Genomic DNA, 19,505 nt, shown 5'->3' with positions numbered 1-19,505 from the left:
TTTTTAACTGGTCGGCTAATTAACTAGTTCTTTATAAAGATACTTTCTGAAAAGGATTTCTAAAAATATGATAGCCTGTCTGCTCAATGCACACTTTTTTTGGCAGTTGGATGGTGCAACTGTCATTCACTCAGTGCTTTTGACAATAAATAAAACACTGAGAATCCCTCATAAGGTGATGAGCTGGTCTAAAACCTGTCAGTAATGTCAGATTTCTACTACCTACTGTAAGTCACAACAGCATAGGATAAAAGTAATTTATAGCAAGTTTTACTCTGGGAAAAATGTACTTCTTATTTGTATATGTTTTATGTACTTTAAATTTTAAGATTTTTGCAATAGTGGTCCTTTAAGAAAGAGCAGAAAGAATGTTTTTTTTATTCATGACTTTAAAAACAATAAAAAAAATTTTTTTAAAAAAAAAGAAAGAGCAGAGAGTCCTGACCTGTAAAGTTAAGGCTCCTATAGGAAGAGTGTAGTGCCCTGACCTGCAGAGTTACACGTCCTATAGGAAGAGTGTAGTGCCCTGACCTGCAGAGTTACACGTCCTATAGGAAGAGTGTAGTGCCCTGACCTGCAGAGTTACCCCTCCTATAGGAAGAGTGCAGAGTCCTGACCTGCAGAGTTACCCCTCCTATAGGAAGAGTGCAGAGTCCTGACCAGCAGAGTTACCCCTCCTATAGGAAAAGTGCATAGTCCTGACCTGCAGAGTTACCCCTCCTATAGGAAGAGTGCAGAGACCTGACCTGCAGAGTTACCCCTCCTATAGGAAGAGTGCAGAGTCCTGACCTGCAGAATCACCCCTCCTATAGGAAGAGTGCAGAGTCCTGACCTGCAGAGTTACTCCTCCTACAGAAAGAGTGCAGAGTCCTGACCTGCAGAGTTACTCCTCCTATAAGAAGAGTGCAGGGTCCTGACCTGCAGAGTTACCCCTCCTATAGGAAGAGTGCAGAGTCCTGACCTGCAGAGTTACCCCTCCTATAGGAAGAATGCAGAGTCCTGACCTGCAGAGTTACCCCTCCTATTGGAAGAGTGCAGGGTACTGACCTGCAGAGTTACCTGTCCTATAGGAAGAGTGCAGAGTCCTGACCTGCAGAGTTACCCCTCCTATAGGAAGAGTGCAGAGTCCTGACCTGCAGACCTACCCCTCCTATAGGAGGAGTGCAGAGTCCTGACCTGCAGAGTTACCCCTCCTATAGGAAGAGTGCAGAGTCCTGACCAGCAGAGTTACCCCTCCTATAGGAAGAGTGCAGAGTCCTGACCTGCAGAGTTACCCCTCCTATAGGAAGAGTGCAGAGTCCTGACCAACAGAGTTACCCCTCCTATAGGAAGAGTGCAGAGCCCTGACCAGCAGAGTTACCCCTGTAGCCACCCCCCCCCCCCAAAGAGGGTTACAGATTACTAAAGCATTACTAGTCTATGTGTGTGGCGCCTTTAAGACTAAGACATGCTGCTAGAACCAAAACGGCACATGAGAAGGGCCAATAAGCGCTAGAAAGATAGCATAACCAGTTGCTAGGCGACCACAGTATGCAAAGTAGGGGAATTTGCTAAGACTTTCCAGAGCCCCGCACGGCCTGTCAAAGAGGTACAGCGCAGGCGCAGGGGGCAGAGTCTAGAAGGGTGTAACCGGAGAGAACTAGTTGGAGCCAGAGGAGAGCGGGATAGAGCGTAAAGGAGTGAGGACTTGAGCAGGAGCAAGCAGAGCTGGGACAAGGTCCTCCAGCACCCAAGGCTGAGACACCAAAGTGCGCCCCTCCATCCCTCCCACCCCAGCTGTCACACACTGATTGCTATTAGACTAAGAAGGCCACAGGGCCCACAACCTCCCCAACACCTTAATATCTAGTTATCTGGCTTGCAATCACTGCTATGTATCCCCTTTTTTTATTTCTTTCTGCTTCAAACACAATTAGGAATGACAGCTGAATGAATTGTGCGCCCCCTCCTACTCTGCGCCCTGAGGCTGGAGCCTCTCTAGCCTATGCCTCGGCCCGGCCCTGGGAGCAAGCGGTGCGGAGCAGGGTGGGAGTCCAGACCGGCGAAGAGAAAGGCCGTAGCAGTCGCCCGGAAGCTAGGGGGACCCGGCGGTCATCCAGTGAAAGACACAGTCCAGCAGTAAGGACAGCGGCAGTCGGCCGGAAACTACCTGGAGGCCGGAGATGGCAGACCCGGATTAACCTTGACCTAAATTCGCAGTCAGATGAGTATATGCCTGAGAGCCACATCTAAACCATAAAGTGTGTGCAGTTAGTAGCCAGTGTCCAGTGTAAGCTTGCTAATGATAACAACCCAGAACCTGGACAGGCCCAAATTGTATCCCTGAGTGGTATTGCTAAAGACTGCCTATGTGAGAGCGCTGTACAGTCACAGAGACATTGTGCTGAGAATACAGTTATTTATATCAGCAGCTTTCTTTTGCATAAAGTGAGACAAGTTGCTATTGATTATAAAAAGTCCAGGCCCTGCTGTGGCTGAGAGACATTCTTAACCTCCCTGGAGTACCCTGCTGAGCTGACACAGCCCCCCGCTTGCATATGGTCCTGTTACTTAGAAACATTATTCCTGTCAAGTCTGTTTCAAGTCAAGAGTTAAACTTCATATGTTGATGTGTTCTGTATGATTATAAAGAGCCTGATATTTAAAGAGAACATGTCAGTATTACAAAGCTAAGTGGAAGAGGAGGAGTTGCATTGCCCATACACACTGGATGCCTGGAGAACATTGTTAAAGGGTCCCCTGGACCACAAACAAGCTGGTGCCTTGTCTCAGACAGATTGCTCCTACGGCTTCAGGATATCTCCACACAAAACAAAAGAGACGGCACACCACTGGCTGCAAGTGGTGTGCCGTCTCTTTTGTTTTGTGAGGAGTTGCATTGCGTCTTGTGATACTAAAGTGTGCTACAGAGAAAGGGAACTGTCATCTGATCAAGGTACAGAGTTAACCTACTTGGATTACAAGTTTTGCATCAACACTAATTCAGAGCTTATTCAGCCTTAAAGTCAAAGTGCACTTAAAAGAGAGTTCTATTGTAGGAGGGTGGTGTTGATGGTATAGAGGGGTGCATCGGTCACTTTATATTTTATATTATATATCTTTATTTTACTTTAACCCTTTTCGATTATTTGATTTATATTTTGTTTTGGTTGTTGTTTTGTGGAGCCCAATCCAAAGGGGAGTTATTAAGAGTAAAGTGTATTTAGTGCTACAAATAAAACCTAAAGAGTCTAAAAGATCTTGGAGCGAGGTGAATGTCCTGATTGGACCAACCAACAAACTCTCAACTATTCAGTACCATATTGCGAACTGTCACAAGTTTCCCCCAAGGTTTTGCTGAGCAATATAGCTTGGACTTGGTTGCAAGGGACTGAGAACTGATTAGGTATTGGACTGAATTGCTCAGTAGACCAACCCTTTCCCCAGCCCATGCCCAACAACGGTACTGTGATCTGTATATGCTGTAAAGTGGCTGATTGTTGTATGAGAAGACCTATTGTAGCTCACTATAATTTCTGTGTAACTAACCATTTCCTTCCGCAGGTTTTACTGGTGCACTGGCTGTGAAGACTAGATATTGTGTATTTTGACTTTTGATGTGCAAGGGAGGTGTGTTTTGACATTGAAGTGTTTGGAGTTGATAACAATTACCGTGACCACTGTTTGGTTGTGAATAAATCTTTGTTAAACTCATCTGAGTCCGTGGCTGGTGGATTTCACTCAGCCGGAGCCTGGTGCAAGCGACACCCCTCCTCCTACAGGAAGAGTGCAGAGTCCTGACCTGCAGAGTTACCCCTCCTATAGGAAGAGTGCAGAGTCCTGACCTGCAGAGTTGGGAGCAGGAAAAAATGGCGCAGGGGAAAAAATGGCGCACGATAAATGTATCATAAAACGCTATTTACCGTTTTAATGTTAATACATTAAAACGGTAAATAGTGTTTTAAGATACATTTATCGGCGGATCGGTGCGCCGTTAGAAAAAGCAGAGGGGCTTCACTACAGCTACAGCCTCACGTTCCCAGTAATCCTTGCTAGCGTCCAAATCCATGGCAACAGAGGAATCCGAGGCAGCCTCTGCTACGGTAGATGTTTCCCCAGTCCGCCCGGCCAATAAGGAGCACAAAGGAGGAGGGCAGAAGCACAGACGTTCCACAGACACTTGCTACTACGGACACTAGTAGTTAATTATTATTTTGTGACAAGTTCCTGCAGCTCACATAGCACAGCGTTAAGGGTACAGACTAGGGTTAAAGTTTTGCAGGTTCGAATCTGCTCTTCACTGCTTTTTTTTTTTTTTTAAGAAAACAGCACTATTGTAATATTATTGTAACGTTTTTAAAATAAAAGTGTGACTGCAGAATAAGGATAAGAGACAAATAATTGGTGGCTGGAAACTGACCAACAATAGCGGTGATTAGTCAGAGAAAAGTCACTTCTCTGACTAATCACCGCTATTGTTGGTCAGTTTCCAGCCACCAATTCTTTATCTCTTATCCTTATTCTCCAGTCACACTTTTATTTTAAAAACGTTACAATAATATTACAATAGTGCCGTTTTCTTAAAAAAAAAAAAAAAAAAAAAAAAAGGCAGTGAAGAGCAGATTCGAACCTGCAAAACTTTAACCCTAGTCTGTACCCTTAACACTGTGCTATGTGAGCTGCAGGAACTTGTCACAAAATAATAATGAACTTCTAGTGTCCGTAGTAGCAAGTGTCTGTGGAACATCTGTGCTTCTGCCCTCCTCCTTTGTGCTCCTTATTGGCCGGGCGGACTGGGGAAACATCTACCGTAGCAGAGGCTGCCTCGGATTCCTCTGTTGCCATGGATTTGGACGCTAGCAAGGATTACCGGGAACGTGAGGCTGTAGCTGTAGTGAAGCCCCTCTGCTTTTTCTAACGGCGCACCGATCCGCCGATAAATGTATCTTAAAACACTATTTACCGTTTTAATGTATTAACATTAAAACGGTAAATAGCGTTTTATGATACATTTATCGGTGCGCCATTTTTTCCCCTGCGCCATTTTTTACTGCATGCGCAGAGTTACCCCTCCTATGCTAAGAGAGCAGAGTCCTGACCTGCAAAGTTACCACACCTATAGGAAGAGTGCAGAATCCTGACCTGCAGAGTTACCCCTCCTATAGGAAGAGTGCAGAATCCTGACCTGCAGAGTTACCCCTCCTATGCTAAGAGAGCAGAGTCCTGACCTGCAGAGTTACCCCTCCTATAGGTAGAGTGCAGAATTCTGACCTGCAGAGTTACCCCTCCTATGCTAAGAGAGCAGAGTCCTGACCTGCACAGTTACCCCACCTGTGGGAAGAGAGTATCATCTTTTGCCCAGCCTCACATCCTGTACTGTGCTTGGGGGAGGACTGCACAGGATAGGGGGAGGTCAAGACTATTTCCCCACTGCTCACCCCTGTGGAAGCAGGGCAGCCACAAACTGGGTTTGTGACTGCTGCGGTTTACATGTGTGGCAGTTTAACTGCCTTAGTGTGCCAGCCAGCTGCCCGCCCCTTGTTTCTGGTGCCCTAGGCCATGGCTTTTGCAGCCTTTCCTCAAATCCAGCCATGTGCATAAGTAATGTCACACAGCAGTGACTGCGGCACAAGTTGGTCACTTTGCAGGCACTCTCACAGTCGTTTCTAGGCATAGGCCATCCAGGCAAAAGCCTAATGTTTTTATATGCTGCTGCAACAACTGGACTGATCTGGGTCAGCAATCTGTGCCCTGTACACTTTTGTGTGCTGTTTAAATACCTGAGAGGTTATGCCGTTTTATGGATTTTTTCTGGAGTGTTCATGTGCAGGGAAAATTATAATAAAACTAGTTAAAAGGCCAATCTGGTCAAAAACTTGCACGCAAACGCCCGTCCGTCCCCATACGCTTGTCCTCCTCACTGTCTAAAGTCCATCCAGGTGCTGCGCATGCATGCCGGGCACAAAGCACCAACACAGGGATACAGGAGAATGCTGTGACAGGGTTATTATGATATAGGATATGATTATGCAATCAATAATTAGCTTGATGGAAAATACCCCACTTCAATGTGGCCACGCCTCAACACCCTACCCCCTCCCCCCCCCCCCCAGGAAAATTTACATATCAGCTCTGTTGGCAAGAGCAGATAAGCATTATTAACCCATTAGCAGCTTCAAAGGAATTATCTCGAAGTGCACTTCCTTTTGACCTCAGTCAGCAAAACTCATTGTGCTGTAAATTCTTGGACTGCTTTGATGTCTCTCTGCTAGCAGAAAATATAGAAACTGAAAGCAGAAATCCTCTGTTATTGTCTCACACTGCCCCCTAGTGATGAGTGGCCATAAGTTCACGTAACAGCAGTATGAATTTTTAGCAAGGAAAGGAGAGAGAGGCGCTCAATACTATTGGCTATTAGTGCTGCGGCACTTGTATTGGCCTGAGGAAGCCGGCCCAGGCCCAGTGAAATGCGTTGTTTGTGCATAATAAACCTTTTTGTCCTATCTGACTGTCGTCACTGAGGTGAGCCACCTAATTTTTCTACGCTTTAGCGCTGCGTAATATGTTGGCGCTTTATAAATACAATAATTAAATAAAATTTTGATTTTAACCTAACTTTAGCTTCACCTGGGCGCCTCTTTCCCCTTATTGTGTTCTCATTTATCTGTTTTGGTAGGGAGTTCAACTTTAAATCAAAGTGAAATTTTAGCAGGGAGATGGGGATGGGTTGGGGGAGGGGTGGATGGAAAGGAGGGGGAGGGGGACGAGATTTATTTCTCCAACACATCCATCAATAATTAGGCGAATTTCAGTGCTGTCCATTAGAAGGAGAGACTTTTACGGCCCACCTGTCTGCTCCGCTGCCATTACACGCCATTATGAGACTGCAGCTGCGCTATTCTATTAGCCAGTTCACATTGTAAACATTATTATATACATTACGGGCCCATGAAGAATATTCCAATCTACCTGCGCGACAGATGGCGGCCGCGCCGTTATATGCAGCTCGTCCTCTGCCGTAATGTGTGGCGGCCATTGAGATCCCCATTATCGACAATGACCCTACAATGATATTGCTTGTCACCATGTTAAATGGCTGCCAGTAAATTTCACACATCTTTATGCAAGAAAAGGAAATGGAAAGGCAATGTTACTTAATGAGGAGATGAATTCTCCCGCAGCACAGCAGGCTATAGAAGGAGAGGAGAGTTAGATAACAGAAGGAGCAGAGTCCTCCGGTAACACAGGCTATAAGGAGAGGTGGGCTAGACAAGAGAAGGGGCAGAGTCCTCCAGCAGCACAGAGTATATCAGGAGAGGAGAGGTAGTGAAAGGAGCAGAGTCCTCCAGCAGCACAGAGTATATCAGGAGAGGAGAGTTAGAGGAAGGAGCAGAGTCATCCAGCAGCACAGAGTACCGTATTTTTCGGAATATAAGACGCACTTTTTCTTCCCCAAAACTAGGGGGAAAAAGTGGGTGCGTCTTATATTCTAAAGGTACGGTATTTGGGCCCCAAAACATACTTACCGGTTCCTGCAGCCGCGATCCTGTCCTCCTCCGTCTGACTGCCGCCATCCAAGGGTCATCCGAGGGTCCCAGCTGTGGTCATCTGAGGGTCCCAGCCATCCCATCCAGAATCCCGGCTCTTCAGTGTCCCAGTCGCCAGATCGTCTTCACTGCAGACAGCAGCCATGCGGTAATCACGCGCTGCTGCCTCGCCGACATCCTCCATGGTAACGGCGTCCTCTTCCTAGTTACGGTGCCCCCTTCTGTGTGACGAGCGGCGCATGTGCGCCGGGTCACGCATGACTTCAGGCGCACGTGCGCCGGGGTCACGCATGACGTCAGGCGCACATGCGCTGCTCGTCACACAGAAGGGGGCACCGTAACTAGGAAGAGGACGCCGTTACCATGGAGGATGTCGGCGAGGCAGCAGCGCGTGATTACCGCATGGCTGCTGTCTGCAGTGAAGACGATCTGGCGACTGGGACACTGAAGAGCCGGGATTCTGGATGGGATGGCTGGGACCCTCAGATGACCACAGTTGGGACCCTCAGATGACCCTTGGAAGTCGGCAGTCAGGCGGAGGAGGACAGGATCGCGGCAGCAGGATCAGGTGAGATGCTGCATAGGAAAAGTGTAGTGTAGTTTGTGTTGGGTGCAGGATTTAGTTAGTGTAGTTTGGGTTGGCTGCAGGGGTTAGTTAGTGAAGTGTAGTGTAGTAGTGTAGTGTAGTTTGGGTTTCTACAGGGGTTACTTAGTGAAGTGTAGTGTAGTTTGGGTTGGCTGCAGGGGTTAGTTCATGTAGTGTAGTGTAGTGTAGTTGGTGGGGGCAGCAGGGGTAAGTGAAGTGTAGTGTAGCAGGATTTAGTGTAGATGAGCAGTTCAGCTTAGATAGAGACAGTTTTGGGGGGTTTAAAGGTCCATAAGACACCCCTGCAACATAGACGCACCTAGGTTTAGTTTTTTTTTTTTTCCTGATTTTTGCCTTCTAAATCTAGGTGCGTCTTATATGCCGGAGCGTCTTATATTCCGCAAAATACGGTATATCAGGAGAGGAGGGTTAGATAGAGGGAGGAGCAGAGTCCTCCAGCAGCACAGAGTATATCAGGAGAGGAGAGTTAGATAGTATAAGAAGCAGAGTCCTCCAGCAGCACAGAGTATATCAGGAGAGGAGGGTTAGATAGTGGAAGGACCAGAGTCCTCCAGCAGCACAGAGTATATCAGGAGAGGAGAGTTACATAGTGGAAGGAGCAGAGTCCTCCAGCAGCACAAAGTATATCAGGAGAGGAGGGTTAGATAGTGGAAGGACCAGAGTCCTCCAGCAGCACAGAGTATATCAGGAGAGGAGAGTTACATAGTGGAAGGAGCAGAGTCCTCCAGCAGCACAAAGTATATCAGGAGAGGAGGGTTAGATAGTGGAAGGACCAGAGTCCTCCAGCAGCACAGTGTATATCAGGAGAGGAGAGTTACATAGTGGAAGGAGCAGAGTCCTCCAGCAGCACAGAGTATATCAGGAGAGGTGGTGCAGATAGTGGAAAGAGCAGAGAGTCCTCCGGCAGTACAGAGTGTATCAGGCGAGGAGAGGTTGATAGTGGAGGCAGCAGAGTCCTCCAGCAGCACAGGCTATTTAAGGACAGGAGAGCTAGACAGCAGAAGGTGAAGAGTCCTCCAGTGACAGAGAATATATTAGGAGGTGAGCGGTAGATAGTAAAAGTAGCAGAGTCCTAGTAGCACAGAGTATACCAGGAGAGGAGAGTTACATAGAGGAGGTAGCAGAGTCTTTGAGCACAGCAGCACAGAGTATATCAGGAGAGGAGGGTTAGATAGTAGAAGGAGCAGAGTCCTCCAGCAGCACAGAGTATATCAGGAGAGGAGGGTTAGATAGTAGAAGGAGCAGAGTCCTCCAGCAGCACAGAGTATATCAGGAGAGGAGAGTTAGATACAGGAAGGAGCAGAGTCCTCCAGCAGCACAGAGTATATCAGGAGAGGAGAGTTAGATACAGGAAGGAACAGAGTCCTCCAGCAGCACAGAGTATATCAGGAGATGAGAGGTAGATAGTGGAATGAGCAGAGTCCTCCAGCAGCACAGAGTATATCAGGAGAGGAGAGTTAGATACAGGAAGGAGCAGAGTCCTCCAGCAGCACAGAGTATATCAGGAGAGGAGGGTTAGATAGTAGAATGAGCAGAGTCCTCCAGCAGCACAGAGTATATCAGGAGAGGAGAGTTAGAGGAATTAGCAGAGTCCTCCAGCAGCACAGAGTATATCAGGAGATGAGGGTTGCATAGTGGAAGGAGCAGAGTCCTCCAGCAGCACAGAGTACATCAGGAGAGGAGAGTTAGGTAGAGGAAGGAGCAGAGTCCTTCAGCTGCACAGTATATATCAGGAGAGGAGGGTTACATAGTGGAAGGAGCAGAGTCCTCCAGCATTACAGAATATGGGCTTGATTCACAAAGCGGTGCTAACTGTTAGCACGCCTGTGAAAACCGCCTTAGCACGTCTAAAGCGCGCAATCCTACTTAGCACCCTGGTTAGCGCGCCTACAGACTTTAGACGTGCTAAGTAGGTTAGCACCGCATAGTGAATCAAGCCCTATATCTGGAGAGGATTCTATCCCTGTATGTACCGTGTGTCCCCGAAAATAGAACCGCCTCCGAAAATAAGGCCTATATTATATTTTAAGAAAGCTTGAAAAAAGAAGACATCCCCCGAAAATAAGACCTAGCGGGGCCACGTAATGCCCCTCCCCCCTTTCGCTCCCTCGCTCTCCATAGTGGCAAGCGGAGCATTACAGCAGAGGAAACTCACCGGCTTCCGACGTGCCAGCGTTAACATCTCTCCTCAGCAATGTCCAGCTTTCTCTCCTTGACAACGGCGGCTCTCGTCATGTGAAGCATGCACGTCCGCATCACATGACATGAGCCGCCGTTGTCAAACAGAGAAACCCGGGCGCTGCTGAGGAGAGAAGGTATCGCTGCCACGTCGGAAGCCGGTGAGTTTCCTCTGCTGTAATGCTCTGCTCACCACTCTGCAGAGGGAGGGAGGGAAGGGTTATACTGGGCTTGGGGCTGCCACTGGGGAACAAAATTGTAAGCCCTCCCCGAAAATAAGACCTACCACATTATTTGGGGCTAAAATTAATATAAGACAGTGTCTTATTTTCGGGGAAAGACGGAAGCATAAAAGGGTCTCAGTAGTACAGCTCATACCCCCACATGAGTGATCCTGGTTGTGATATGGAGTCAGCGGTTAGTTCTCAGCCAGATGTCGGCTCCTTGAGTGATTTGTAAATCTCTGACAGGAAATTAGCACGCACGCCCTAATTACCGTCTCCTTGCTTCAGCCGCGCACACTTTACTGCCAGCAATCCCGTCATTATTTATAATTAGCCCACTAATTTAATTAACTGAATTTTGCTTGCTGCATTCTGGGTCAAATAACACTTATAAAAGTTAGTTCAAAATTTAAAGGCATTTTAAAGGGATTTCCCAAGAAACACCAGAAGGCATGAATTGGAAGCTGTAGTCAAAACAAGACTAACCCAACAAAATTGCTTCAGCTTTGCTTCACCAAATTGGATTGTAGTGCTGGAGACTGCTGTCTTTTGCAAGGCTGTTATGAAGCGGAGGGAAGGTCTTAGCCACACCCCTTAAAGGGTCACAACAGTGATCAGTGGGATGATGTCACCTGCACCACCACAGGGACGGATCTAGACAAAGTTGCACCTGGGGCAAGGTCAGGTTTGGCGCCTAAAGGTCAGGTTTTGGCTCCTAAACTGCCATACATTTTGCCGCCTTTTTAAGAATTCAACAAACTGCGCCTGGGGCAAGAGACCCACCTGCCCCCCCTAGATCCGTCCCTGCACCACCACCCTCCAGTATGTCACATCATGACCCTACTTGCAACTGGTTTGCAAGCTGATGGCAATGGCAATTAAAGGGCCAGGGCTCCTAAGGTATGTGATAACTCCAAACCATAACAGCAGAAAAAGTTTTGAAAGTTTTGAATGCAGGATTAGCATCTTTATCACTTAAAGGACACCCAAAGTGAAAATAAACTAATGAAATAAACAATGGTATCTATCCTCATTCTCCTAAAAAATGACTTTTTAAGATATTCCACAGTTTTATCTTATATTTAAATCTACTTTTTAAACTTTTACTGTTGTATTGTTTTTGCTCAATGACACATTCATTGACGTATGCCAGAGCTAAAATCTATGAACTATTGACCCTTTCTATCTCTTTCCTGCTCTCAGAAGCCATTTTCTGCAAGGAACATGTTTTATAGTTGTAATTTCTTATCAGTGAGGGTCATGCTGTAGTCTGACCCAGTCCTGACTCAGACAAGAAGTGCCACTTACATAACTGATGTTTAACTCTTTCAGGCAGAGAAAGAAAAAAAGGAACCCAGCATAGATATTTGTGTGCTAGGCACTTCTAGTCACCTCAGGTATCCTTTAATACACTCAGACCAGTTGCTGTTGAAATTTGATTTTTATGGTGACAATCCCGCTTTAACCACTTGATGACCCACCCTTTACCCCCCCTTAAGGACCAGCGTGGATTTAGTGATCTGTGCTGGGTGGGCTCTACAGCCCCCAGCACAGATCAGGGTGCAGGCAGATAGATCAGATTGCCCCCCTTTTTTCCCCCCTATGGGGATGATGTGCAGGGGGGGTCTGATCTCTTCTGCCTGCGTGTGGCTGGCGGGGGGGGGGCACCTCAAAGCCCCCCTCCGCGGAGAAATTCCCCCCTCCCTCTCCTACCTGCTCCCCCCCCCCCCCCCCCGGTGATCGAGGCTGCACAGGACGCTATCCGTCCTGTGCAGCCTGTGACAGGACGTCCCCTGTCACATGGCGGCGATCCCCGGCCGCTGATTGGCCGGGGATCGCCGATCTGCCTTACGGCGCTGCTGCGCAGCAGCGCCGTACAAATGTAAACAAAGCGGATTATTTCCGCTTGTGTTTACATTTAGCCTGCGAGCCGCCATCGGCGGCCCGCAGGCTATTCACGGAGCCCCCCGCCGTGATTTGACAGGAAGCAGCTGCTCGCGCGAGCGGCTGCTTCCTGATTAATCAGCCTGCAGCTGGCGACGCAGTACTGCGTCGCTGGTCCTGCAGCTGCCACTTTGCCGACGCACGGTATAAGCGTGCGGTCGGCAAGTGGTTAAGAGCTTAGCACCCTTTTGTGTAAGAGTTTAGGAGGATTCCCATTGGTCTTTTAAGGGAGCTTTGCCTGGGCTTGCTATACTTCAGCATAGCATGTCCATCCCCCGTGTACACTGCTGCTCAGTGTTAGTTTACTGCTTATTTTACATAGTTACATAGTTATTTTGGGGCAAAAAAGGCATACGCCATCGAGTTCAACCAGAACTGTCCCTCCCACAGCAAACATCACCGAGATAAGAGGCTTGCATCCAGGGGCGGACTGACCATTAGGGCACTCGGGCACGGACCGAGGGCCCGTGGTCAGTAGAGTTGGGCCGAACGGTTCGCCTGCGAACGGTTCCATGCGAACTTCAGTGGTTCGCGTTCGCGTCCCGCAGGCGAACCTTTGCGGAAGTTCGGTTCGCCCCATAATGCACATGGAGGGTCAACTTTGACCCTCTACATCACAGTCAGCAGGCCCAGTGTAGCCAATTAGGCTACACTAGCCCCTGGAGCCCCACCCCCCCTTATATAAGGCAGGCAGCGGCGGCCATTACGGCCACTCGTGTGCCTGCATTAGTCAGAGTAGGGCGAGCTGCTGCAGACTGTCTCTCATAGGGAAAGATTAGTTAGGCTTAGCTTGTTCCTGTCTGGCTGCATACCTGTGCTGTGAACCCACCACTGCATACCTGTGCTGTGAACCCACCACTGCATACCTGTGCTGTGAACCCACCACTGCATACCTGTTCTGTTCAGTGGACCCGCCACTGTATACCTGTTCATTGAACCCACCACTGCATACCTGTGCTGTGAACCCACCACTGCATACCTGTGCTGTGAACCCACCACTGCATACCTGTGCTGTGAACCCACCACTGCATACCTGTTCTGTTCAGTGGACCCGCCACTGCATACTTGTTCTGTTTAGTGAACCGTTGTCAACAAAGGAAAAGATCGGGCACCATCCGTCATTCAGCTTATTTATTCCGTGAACATTACATGTGCGGCATGGGACATGGTACATATCACCTGTAAATCATGGCGACATCCGTGCGGGGTGGAGGTGGGTGCTCAGGGCTGTAGAAAGGTCGGCGACGGCCGTTTCGCGTCCACCAGGACGCTTGGTCACGCTGCGTTCCACAAAGATGGCCGCCGAGGCACTTCCGGTATAAGACGGGGTTAAGCCCCGCCCCTTCCGGCCGTGCGTCGGTGCCAAAATAAGGAGTCCATTGGTCGGCAGTAGAAGAAGGCCGGAATCCCATTGCGCATGCGGAGCAAAACTACGCATAGTAGGTGCGACCACGAGGTCGCACTGATGACCAATAGAAAATTCATAAAAGGTCATCTGGCAACGGTCGTCGCGAATTGCGCGACGCCGCCCTACTACAAGCGTAATATGAGGTCACATGACCCCTGGGTATGCCAAAGTAGTACATCCCTTTTCAGCTCCAAACACAAAAACACGCATGGGATCCGAGCACCATCTAGTGGCCGTTACAGATAGTACACCACATTGTGAACGTGAATACATAAAAAGTGGTAACTAAAATCAATGAACCAGGACGTTATCTCCAGGAGACCATATGCTACTATCCTTAATTATTACTTGACTACCCTAGGCTTCAAGAAATGCATACATATACATACATCTTACTTAAACAATATACATACAATATTCAGCTCGATATTAATAGCCGAAGCTCAGCAAAAGGGAGGGACCACGTGTGCAACCCGACAGTATAAATTAAGGTCTAGCAACAGGAGGGTATGGGAGAAGGGAAGGAAAAGGGCAGAAAGGGATTCTTTCATGGAAAGAAAAGCCAATACCTTGGCATCCCAAAAAAAAATTTTTTTCACATAGTGTGAAACCAAGATCACATAAGGAAATTTACATATATACACATACAAATAAATCCAGGGGCAAACAAGATCCACCTCCAATCCGGGCGCCCCTTGGTGGATTGGGGTGACCAGGAATAGGCACGCGGGGGAGGCCCCCAGCCTGCGCGGACGGCCCCCAGAAAAAACAGGGGCGATAGACCCCACACACTGGCACTCCGAGTGGATCCCCCAGATCAACCCCAAAGGGCCGACACCGGCCCCCCAATGGGAGAAAGAAAAGGGGGAGATAGGCCCACACAAATTTCGGTGTTGCCATCCCATTCCGGGGTTACCCATGTGTGTACAGGGCAGAATCGCCCGAGGTCCCATAAGATCGCCGGGAGGCACGTCACAGGCTGAGCACCCTCCCCGAGGGGAACCCATCCACAAAGGGGCGGGACACACCAAAACACCGTCAGGGGTCCAGCATACAAGAGAGTTCTATTTTGTCATTCAGGCCAAGGGGGCCCATGGCGTTGGTTTGCAATATCAACCATGTCTCCCTCCTCAATAACATTCTCTCTCTATCACCCCCTCGTCTCTGGGGTTCGACCCTCTCAAGTACCGCAAACCTAAGACCTCTTCCATTCCCCCCATGTGCCTCATTCATATGAGTCACAAAACGGGTACCACTCTTCCCCGATTTAACTGAACTTAAGTGCTCCCCCATTCTGACCTTCAATGGGCGTGTTGTTTGGCCTATATAATAGCGTCCACAGGGACAGAACATAAACGTATGTTCATTGATTTTAGTTACCACTTTTTATGTATTCACGTTCACAATGTGGTGTACTATCTGTAACGGCCACTAGATGGTGCTCGGATCCCATGCGTGTTTTTGTGTTTGGAGCTGAAAAGGGATGTACTACTTTGGCATACCCAGGGGTCATGTGACCTCATATTACGCTTGTAGTAGGGCGGCGTCGCGCAATTCGCGACGACCGTTGCCAGATGACCTTTTATGAATTTTCTATTGGTCATCAGTGCGACCTCGTGGTCGCACCTACTATGCGTAGTTTTGCTCCGCATGCGCAATGGGATTCAGGCCTTCTTCTACTGCCGACCAATGGACTCCTTATTTTGGCACCGACGCACGGCCGGAAGGGGCGGGGCTTAACCCCGTCTTATACCGGAAGTGCCTCGGCGGCCATCTTTGTGGAACGCAGCGTGACCAAGCGTCCTGGTGGACGCGAAACGGCCGTCGCCGACCTTTCTACAGCCCTGAGCACCCACCTCCACCCCGCACGGATGTCGCCATGATTTACAGGTGATATGTACCATGTCCCATGCCGCACATGTAATGTTCACGGAATAAATAAGCTGAATGACGGATGGTGCCCGATCTTTTCCTTTGTTGACAACGATTCATGGTTACCTATCTTCCTGCATGTACTGTACGGAGCACACGTCAGTGGCCTTTTTGTGCATGATTGTGTATTGGGACTCACTGTGCGGGAGTTCGTTTGGCCTGCATCCCTTGACCCACAGGATCCCCTTTGTTGATTGGAGTAGTGCCACACTACCCTTTTCTTTTGGAACACATCTGTTTAGTGAACCGCCACTGTATACCTGTTCTGTTTAGTGAACCCGCCACTGCATACCTGTTCTGTTCAGTGGACCCGCCACTGCATACCTGTTCTGTTTAGTGAACCCGCCACTGCATACCTGTTCTGTTCAGTGGACCCGCCACTGCATACCTGTTCTGTTTAGTGAACCGCCACTGTATACCTGTTCTGTTTAGTGAACCCGCCACTGCATACCTGTTCTGTTCAGTGGACCCGCCACTGCATACCTGTTCTGTGAACCCGCCACTGTATACCTGTTCTGTTCAGTGAACCCACCGCATCAGTGCGCATACCTGTGCAGTTAAGTGAACCCGCCACTGCATACCTGTTCTGTTCAGTGGACCCGCCACTGCATACCTGTTCTGTTTAGTGAACCGCCACTGTATACCTGTTCTGTTTAGTGAACCCGCCACTGCATACCTGTTCTGTTCAGTGAACCCACCGCATCAGTGCGCATACCTGTGCAGTTAAGTGAACCCGCCACTGCATACCTGTTCTGTTCAGTGGACCCGCCACTGCATACCTGTTCTGTTTAGTGAACCGCCACTGTATACCTGTTCTGTTCAGTGGACCCGCCACTGCATACCTGTTCTGTTTAGTGAACCGCCACTGTATACCTGTTCTGTTTAGTGAACCCGCCACTGCATACCTGTTCTGTTCAGTGGACCTGCCACTGCATACCTGTTCTGTGAACCCGCCACTGTATACCTGTTCTGTTTAGTGAACCCGCCACTGCATACCTGTTCTGTTCAGTGGACCCGCCACTGCATACCTGTGCTGTGAACCCGCCACTGTATACCTGTTCTGTTCAGTGAACCCACCGCATCAGTGCGCATACCTGTGCAGTTAAGTGAACCCGCCACTGCATACCTGTTCTGTTCAGTGGACCCGCCACTGCATACCTGTTCTGTTTAGTGAACCCGCCACTGCATACCTGTTCTGTTCAGTGGACCCGCCACTGCATACCTGTTCTGTTTAGTGAACCGCCACTGTATACCTGTTCTGTTTAGTGAACCCGCCACTGCATACCTGTTCTGTTCAGTGAACCCACCGCATCAGTGCGCATACCTGTGCGGTTAAGTGAACCCACTTACCTACGTGAGTGCACGCAGTGTGATATACCACTCCGTGCATACCCGATATGGACAAAACAGGTAGAGGAAGAGGTAGTGGCAGAGCCAGAGGAAGGCCACCCGGCAGGTCTGCGCGAGGTCGTGTAAATGTAATTTCGTGTGGACCTGGCCCACAGTACAGTGCTCGGAAGAAGGCACGTCCCATCACCTCCCAAGATTGTCAGGACGTGGTTGAGTATTTAGCGACACAGAACACCTCATCTTGCTCAGCCACCAGTGCTACTACTAGCACCACTTCCGCTGCATTTGACACTTCGCAAGAATTATTTAGTGGTGAAATCACTGATGCACAGCCATTGTTGTTACAGCCAGATGAATTTTCACCAGCTCATATGTCTGAGTTACGCGGCAACATTATGGATGTAACGTGTAAGGAGGATGAAGGACCTACTGATGTTGGTGCATGTTTGGATTTGTCTGAGGCAAGCGAAGCTGGGCAGGATGATTACGATGATGACGATGATAGGGATCCTCTGTATGTACCCAATAGAGGAGATGAAGAGGGGGACAGTTCAGAGGGGGAGTCAGAGAGTAGGAGGAGGAGAGAAGTTGCTGAAAGAAGCTGGGGCAGCTCTTCGTCAGAAACAGCTGGTGGCAGTGTCCGGCACCATGTATTGCCACCTATGTACAGCCAGCCAACTTGCCCTTCAGCATCAGCTGCTGAGGTCCCCATAGTGCCCACATCCCAGGGTGGCTCAGCGGTGTGGAAATTTTTTAATGTGTGTGCCTCAGATCGGACCAAAGCCATCTGTTCGCTCTGCCAACAAAAATTGAGCCGTGGAAAGGCCAACACTCACGTAGGGACAAGTGCCTTACGAAGGCACCTGGAGAAAAGGCACAAACAGCAATGGGATGGCCACCTGAGCAAAAGCAGCAGCAGCACACAAAAGCAAAGCCACCCTCCTTCTCCTCTTCCTCCTCCATCAGGTGCATTATCTGCTTCTGCCGCTTTCTCCCTTCCACCTTCACAGGCGCCCTCCTCCACTCCGCCTCTGCCCTTGAGCGGTTCCTGCTCCTCTGCCCACAGCAGCAGTCAGGTGTCCGTGAAGGAAATGTTTGAGCGGAAGAAGCCAATTTCGGCCAGTCACCCCCTTGCCCGGCGTCTGACAGCTGGCGTGGCGGAACTGTTAGCTCGGCAGCTGTTACCATACCGGCTGGTGGACTCTGAGGCCTTCCGTAAATTTGTGGCCATCGGAACACCGCAGTGGAAGATGCCAGGCCGCACTTATTTTTCGAGAAAGGCCATACCCCAACTGCACCGTGAAGTTGAGAGGCAAGTGGTGTCATCTCTTGCGAAGAGCGTTGGGTCAAGGGTACACCTGACCACGGATGCCTGGTCTGCCAAGCACGGGCAGGGCCGCTACATTACCTACACAGCCCATTGGGTGAACCTGGTGGTGAACGATGGCAAGCAGGGCGCAGCGGACCAAATTGTGACACCTCCACGGCTTGCAGGCAGGCCTCCTGCCACCTCCTCTCCTCCTGCTACATGCTCTTCGCTGTCCTCCTCCTCCTTGGCTGAGTGGCAGTTCTCCTCTCCAGCTACACAGCCCCAGCTCCGCAGGGCCTATGCTGCATGCCAGGTACGACGGTGTCACGCCATCTTAGACATGGCTTGTCTCAAAGCGGAGAGTCACACTGGAGCAGCTCTCCTGGCTGCTCTTAAGAAACAGGTGGATGAGTGGCTGACCCCGCACCACCTGGAGATAGGCAACGTGGTGTGCGACAACGGCAGCAATCTGCTTGCCGCTTTGCATATGGGGAAGCTGACACACATACCCTGCATGGCACATGTCATGAATCTAGTGGTTCAAAGATTTGTGGCAAAGTACCCTGGCTTAGCGAATGTCCTGAAGCAGGCCAGGAAGTTCTGTGGGCATTTGAGGCGGTCTTACACAGCCATGGCACGCTTTGCGGAAATTCAGCGCAAAAACAACATGCCGGTGAGACGCCTCATTTGCGATAGCCCCACTCGCTGGAACTCGACCCTGCTCATGTTCTCCCGCCTGCTAGAACAGAAGAAAGCCGTGACCCACTACCTCTACAACTACAGTAGAATGAAACAGTCTGGGAAGATGGGGATGTTCTGGCCCGACAACTGGACACTGATGGAGAATGCATGCAGGCTCATGCGGCCGTTTGAGGAGGTGACCAACCTGGTGAGCCGCAGTGAGGGCACCATCAGCGACTTAATTCCCTACGCTTACTTCTTGGAGCGTGCTGTGCGTAGAGTGGCGGATGAAGCTGTGAATGAGCGTGACCAGGAACCGTTACGGCAGGAACAGGCATGGGACCAA

The sequence above is a fragment of the Hyperolius riggenbachi genome, chromosome 11 (assembly GCF_040937935.1).
Source record: "Hyperolius riggenbachi isolate aHypRig1 chromosome 11, aHypRig1.pri, whole genome shotgun sequence".
NCBI lineage: Eukaryota > Metazoa > Chordata > Amphibia > Anura > Hyperoliidae > Hyperolius > Hyperolius riggenbachi.
This window is presented reverse-complemented; position numbering follows the sequence as displayed.